The sequence below is a fragment of the Egretta garzetta genome, unplaced genomic scaffold (genome assembly GCF_000687185.1).
Source record: "Egretta garzetta isolate BGI_Z169 unplaced genomic scaffold, ASM68718v1 scaffold53, whole genome shotgun sequence".
NCBI lineage: Eukaryota > Metazoa > Chordata > Aves > Pelecaniformes > Ardeidae > Egretta > Egretta garzetta.
Window position 1 is genome coordinate 891026 of NW_009259312.1, and position 6027 is coordinate 897052.

Consider the following 6027-nt stretch of genomic DNA (forward strand, 5'->3'; position numbering starts at 1 on the left):
CGTCCGCTGCGGCACTGCCCGTGCGCCTTGGCTCGGGGATGAACTTCCAGCTGGTGCTCGCCCCCAAAGCTCCCTGGGACTGAAGTGGCGTCGGAAACTGCGGGGTCCTTCCCCCGTCCTTCCCGCTGCAGCACAGCGCTTGTGCCCGCAGCTGGAGGGGCGTACCGGGGCCTCCTGCCTCTAGCAGTACCTGAAAGCCATTTGGCACGTAAAAACGCGGTGCTCTTTTACCTCCCTGCTCTCTTTGGCCAATAGCTCATTTTGGACAGAATGTCCTGAAGTGTTTTCACTCAACCCTACTGGTTGAGGAGAATGTCATTGCATACTGTTGCCATTTGAAATGTGCGCTTTGCATCAATGTCTTGCCTTTCTACTACAAATATTTTGAACAACAAAGTCGCTGTTTGAGGACAGAGGCTTTATATGTGCTAGTCTCATGGTGATCCCTGGGCGGACATCCCTGGCAACAGGGACCAATGCATGAAGGCCTAGTGAACACAATAAAACTCGGAGACCTCACAGTAAAGGATAATTTAGAAAAGAAGAGGGTTTAAATAAATGTATGGTCCCACTATATTTGTTTAGTTTTAATGGGGTAGCCAACACATATTCTATGCTGATGAACACGTGTTTTAACAGAGTTCATTTCCAACATAGATAAAGTGACCTTATTAAGGCAAACCCTAATGCCGAATAGCGAGAGGCTGTGAAAATGGCTACTGATGTAGCAAGTCAAACAGCTGAGATCCTGCCGGAATTGCTGCAGGTATAGAAGATAAATGCAGATGCATCAGCATCCAAACAGAAATCACAGGAGAGTCATCTTTCCTGTAGACCCACATCTATCAGTTGAGGGTTATAAATATGAAAAGTATTTGGGGAGTTTTCCCATGCATGCAGCATCGTAGAGAAAGAAACCAGCTAGGCGAGAAAGGAGAAAACGTTCACAAAAAGGAAGTTTGCAGTAGAAGTAAGGAGAGACAGGCAAGTGAACAAAGGAGGAAAAGTGGAAGAGATGGAAAAGAAAAATTAGTAATATTCACAAAGGGGAAAGAGCAATCACTGACACCAAATCCTGATTTTGATTACTGGTTTCAGTGACTTAGAATTTCTCTTATGCTCTGTTGAACCATATTTTTAAACCATGAGAAATACCAAAATTATTGTAACAATTGCAGGAACTCAGAGGTGGAAAGAGAAAAGTGATCTGCCTGAATTCCACTGAAAGAGATGGGCTGTTCCTTTACTAAGCAAGGCAGGGGGACTTCATACAGCAAAAGGTAAGATTTAAGACTTTTTTTTTTTTTTTTTTTTTTTAAATCCTGGTCTATGACTTGGTAAATAAAAGATATTTATCGGTAAAACTTTGCTTGTAACTTCAGTGTTCTGTAGCTGCACTGGACAGGATAGTTAGATCATTCTTTTCTGATGATAAGCACATCAGGTAGCTTTTATGTAGCCGTTTTTGGTGTATACTTAAAATATACCTTGAGTGAATGTTGTGCATTCTAAAGTATTTTATGGCTGATAGATTTCAACTGTTGAGACTTTTTTTTTTTTATTATTGTTTTCTGAAACTCCTCCTCTTCTCATTATCCTTTTTTCCCATGGATATTTCCAATATCTTTTTCAAAATGTTCCAGATGGAGTCATTCCAGTCCTTTATACAATGCCATAATAACGGGATAAATTAATAGATGACATGAATTTAAGGTCATTGTAGTTTTTACAGGGTTATTATTTTAAATGTTCTTTGGCTTTAAGCTATTTCCATCTTAGTAGGTGTGCATGGTTAGTTGAAGAACCTGTTGAATCTGTTTAGAGTTGCAAGTATGTAATGAATTTTCATGGGTTTTTTGGTATTTGCTTTCGGTATTTTTCCACTGCATAATTACAGTTTGTGTGAGGGTTACTTATTTTGGGAAAATAGAAGCCAAATTTTTTTGTGTTGTGTGTTAGCTTTGTTTTATGCTCATATGACTTACAGCAGGATTTGTATTGTGTGTTTCATCACATAAATAAAACATGTTTTCTCTTGATTTAAGCAAAAATCTCCAAGGTACTTAAAATCTCAGGTCTAACAGTTCTAAATAAAATGTAAATAGCACAAGACTTGTGTGCTACTACCAAAGGTGAAGAAATACTACACTGAAAATCTCCTGTCAGAAAACCAGCTTACTTGGTCTGTAGAAACCTTTTCCATTATATTGTGACATTCACTGGAAGACTTAAAGACAATTTATAGCAGCACCTAAATAAGGCCCTGAAATTATCAGATTTTGTGTATGTGTTCAGCTTTTGTGTGATGAGTGATAAACTGACTTCAGTAGGTTTCCTCAGGATACAAGATAATGATTTGAAGTGTACAGCAGTGAATACGAAAAAGAAAATTCATTATGATCTTAGCAGATGATCAGTTTAAGCGTGACATCTTAGATGCACATAACTGGTTTTTGGTCACTGTGGCTTTCACATGCTAACTCCAATCCCAAATTATCTCAACTTGGCACAGTACCTCACATGATGATAATCTCAAGAACAGGAAATTCTACAAGTTTGGTCTATAATTCCATAAAGTATACTTCATTTCAATGTCTCTAAATTAGCTTTCCTTAGGGTATCCCTAATTTTAATTTTGATAGAATAAAGACTGCATAATTCCAATTACAGAATGTGTTACTGTGGAGCTAAAACAATGCCTAGTACATCATTTGTAAGGACTCGGGTCTGATCTCATCTAGATAGGCAAACATTGCTGTGTTTCTAGTCAGATTCGCTTAGTAGCTGATTTTACATGATTCAGTACACAGCAATAGGTGCTGGGATATCTTGGGGTAAAATCAGGTCAAGGTACTTGATCAGATACAGTTTGTTTCACAAGTGGGTAAAGATACGGTGCGGTATGTTCCGGGGTATCGGAGCTCAAAATTTCAGCTGTTAATAACCTGTGAAATACAATAAAATTATTTGTATTGAGTGGTCACGATTTAATAATCAACAGTCACAAGAAGCTGGGATATGTTGACATATGAACATCCATTGCTTTTTCCTGCATTTTAGAACATCAAACAATAAAGTATGGTGCTGTGACTCTGTATTCTTTAGACAGCAATTCCATCTTAAGGACTTCTGCCAACCTTCTAAATTTTGCATCATTTCCCTTAATTTTACTCTGTCTTTCATTCTACAGTACATGCTGGAAAACCAGCTTCATATTATTCTTATACCCAAATAAAGAACTTCCAATATTTGGATGAACTAAAATGCTTACATTTTACCATGCTATTCTACATTTCCATGTATATATTGTGAAAAATGACAGTCTTAAGTGTTTTAGGAAACATACCTCCAGTTTCTTTAGATTCTCTTATTTCTAGATGTGTTGCAACACTGTGTCTTCTGAACAAATCTCTGAAAATGTGAATATGCAGTTCTCTCTTCTTTTTTTACACACACCTCACACACACACACACACACACACCCCCGTGAGTAGAGTGTATTTCTGGTTTGTAACACATCACTGACACTGCTATCCTTGTCAAAAGTTTTGGCATTGTAAATAATCAGTAGTCATAGCTTGTTGCTTATAGCAGAGTTTAATGAGGTTTCTCAGTGTGGGTAGCTTGGTGGTAAAAATGCAGCTGTATTTCGGAGTGCTCTTCAAGAATAAAATGCATGCATACTAAATTTTCTCTTATGCAGGTTTCAGTATGTTTTCGTAACAGATCATGTGTATGTGACAGATCTGATATAAGAATATATGCACTGTTCTTTTTTAAATACCTGACACAAAAGCATAAGGTAGAGCGTGAGCTTTAGTCTCTAGTATTTGCAGCCAAACATACTGCCTTTCATAATGGTGTGTCATAGTAACTGTATAGGGCCGTGTAGTAGCTAATATACTAGAAGTTTTTTCTGATTCAATAAATGTAGCTTCTTGTCCATATCATGCTTTCTGTACAGAAAAAACTGAACTGGAAAACTTTGTCCTTTGTTTATCAGTATTAGTGGAGGTAGTGTCATTTGAGAATCAATTGTGTTGCTGTCATGCAAGAAAGCCTTGCTTTAGAATTAGCTCCATAAATCAAATTAAAAAGCATTATTTCTTTGGTACAGAGCAAATACACTTAATGGACAAAGAGTGCAAGGAAACTTTCTGGTACACTGCCAGAAATTAAAAATAAATCTGATGTGCTTTGACTGTGCTAGGTGTTCTTTTCTGTTTGCTTTCTTCTGTTCAAGCAGCTGAGTGCCTTATAACTTCAAACACTTGAATACAGACAGAATAAATGGCTTCAGAAAATACCTGCATGCACATCTTTTTAGGAAGTGCTTTAGGTGGTACAGAAACATGTAAGCTGGACAAAGATGAATTGTGAGAGAGGGATTTAAGAAGGATCTGTTTCTGTGGTCAGACAATTTAATGTTTAAAACAGCTTCTAGTCATATAGTTGCAGGCTAGGTGGAACCTTCAAAAACTCCTTTCAGGTCTTCCTTTGGCTACAAGAGACATGAATTATTTTGGAGTATATGCACACGAATTTTTGGCAAAGGGATATGTGTTTAGTCACAGTCCTGCTGAGGATGCACCTGAAGCTGCAAGCATTGCTTATATAGCTTTGCAGGGTATGCAGTAGCAGAAAGAGCCAGGCAGTTCACGTGTACTGAGAGACTGGATGTGCTGCAAAGTAGCAACAATCTTATTCACATGGGAGTTGAGCTCCTAAACTTTCATTGTAGATTAGTTTTTTCAGCCATTTCATTGCAAATTACTTGGCTTTTTGACTGGATGATAATTTATCTCAGAAAAAAAATACGACATACATAATGCCTAGGTGAGTCTCTGTGTACTGAGACATTATTTTGGTGTTATAAATGTTGCATTCCAGTCTCTGGCTTTATGGCACCCTTAGTCCTCAGAAACTGCCACATGTGCCTGATTTTCTTACTTGTCTGGTTCAAGGAGGCAAACATTGTTTCTCTCCAGAGTATTACATTCTGATCAAAAAGTTTTCCAGACACTGATGTTATGATTTTGAGCTCTTATGTAAGCGGGGTCCAAAGATTTCTCATAGACAAATGTCATAGTCTTTGCTTCCTGCAGCTGTGCTTATTTTTCTGTCTTACTTAAAGCAGCTACATATGTATATAAGGTACTACTCTGTGCACTTTTTTTTAATGAAAGATTCTTCTCAGTACTATACAATGTGCTGGACACCCCTAAACCTCCCACTCCCCCCGCAACATATGCAATGCCCTGCATTGTCTCTTTTACATCAGGTCTTGCTGCTGAATTTTCCATGTATTTGAACTGGGCACCAGTTGTGTGAGCATGAGACAGGCCAGGTTTGCTGGTGAGTTTTATCTGCTTAATGATTTATTTCTAAACTTCAAGGTTGCTAATATTCAGAGACCATCCTGGTCCTTCTGCTTTTCTGAAGGTTAAAAGAAGGTTGTAACTAGAGGCTGAACACCAAGCTAGTTGATTTGGAAACATCTTGTGTAGCTCTCTGTAGCAATCTTTTTTTGGTTGAGCTACATGGCTTCATGCTGAGGTAATCTGCAGGGGAAGGAGAGCTTGTAGTAATGAGCTCTCCTTCCCCTGCTGATTATTATGTCCGATCCGCAGGCAACTCTGAATGCAGTATGCAGCTGCATAAAACATTTTTAAAGATAAGGCTGATCAACACCTTTGTATGCCCATCGGTCCATGGCCAGGGTTCATGACCTCTTAAAATGCTGAAAAAAATTTTTTTTAATAAACCTGTACTCCTGCTATGAAAGGGGTAGGTATCCTTACTTCATCTGATTGATGCTGTCCATCCAGCTTTATAGTCATTTCAGTTTTTAATCTGTTTTCAGATGCAAGGTGTTGCTGGAAGTTTTGAAGGGTCATTTAGGGCTATTTCTAATAGATGGAAAGTTCGCACTACCTGTGGCAGCTAAAATATGAATGACTTCATTTGTTTCCTTAGTAACATCTACCTTATACGAAACAATGCTTAGGAATTCTTCAGCAAATTCTAC